Genomic DNA, 896 nt, shown 5'->3' with positions numbered 1-896 from the left:
AGACAAAGTTGGATGACCCCAAGTTCTCAGATTAAGATTTGGAGAAGACAGAAGCACTCCAAAGATAATTTGAGAGTTACTATGATGGACTCAGTTTGGTACCAAACAAAATAAGCATTTGATAAATTTTGTTATGTTTATTGAATTGTTATATATAAAGAATAAAAGAAATATTAGAAGTAGAAAAGTAATAATTAAGTAAACTGAGAGACTGAAGTTTCAAGGAGTAGATCCTCAATATTTAAGAGCCAAAGAATGATTAAGAAAGATTAGAGCTAAAAATACTATGGAAATATACAGGTTGACAGCATATATACTAAAACTGAAATGATATAGAGCATATTAGAATAGTCCTGGTGCAAGTGTGATATATAAATTGGTGGCATATTCCATATTTTTAAATAGGACACCTCCAAAGGACACAGTAATTCTTTACTAACAAATCCTAAAGAAAAGAAAATCTATGAAATTCTAGAGAAAGAATTCAAAATGATGATCTTTAGAAACGTTAGAAAGATACAAGAGAATAGATGTAGACAATATAAAGAAATTAGAAAAATAATTTATGATCTGAATGAGAAATTGAACAAAGAATGAGATATAAAGAAATAGTGAAACAGAAATCCTAAGATTGAAGAGTTCAATGAAAGAAAATAAATTTTAAAAATACATTTGAGAGATTCAACAATAGACTAGATCAAGTAAAAGAAAGAATTTCTGAACTTGAAGTTAGGTCTTTTGAAATAAACCAGTCAGGCAAAACAGAAATAACAAAGGAGAAAAAATAAACAAAAATAAAGTCTATGTGACATATAGGACATCACAAAGTGAACAAATATTTGACTGTTGGGAATTCTAGGAGAATAGATGGGAAAAGGCAAAAACCTATTCAATGA

At 28.3% G+C, this 896-nt stretch overlaps 1 non-coding gene across 1 annotated transcript; it reads left to right on the top strand.

The window, feature by feature from the left end:
- The first annotated feature begins 294 nt into the window (after positions 1 to 294).
- LOC123640889 lies at positions 295 to 399 on the top strand. Its single transcript, XR_006736122.1, has one exon. It is a non-coding gene; the product is annotated as a U6 spliceosomal RNA (small nuclear RNA).
- Positions 400 to 896: the final 497 nt, after the last annotated feature.

This window comes from Lemur catta, chromosome 6 (genome assembly GCF_020740605.2).
Source record: "Lemur catta isolate mLemCat1 chromosome 6, mLemCat1.pri, whole genome shotgun sequence".
Lineage (NCBI taxonomy): Eukaryota > Metazoa > Chordata > Mammalia > Primates > Lemuridae > Lemur > Lemur catta.
The sequence above is the reverse complement of the archived record's forward strand: the minus strand, read 5'-3'. Positions and strand labels throughout refer to the sequence as shown.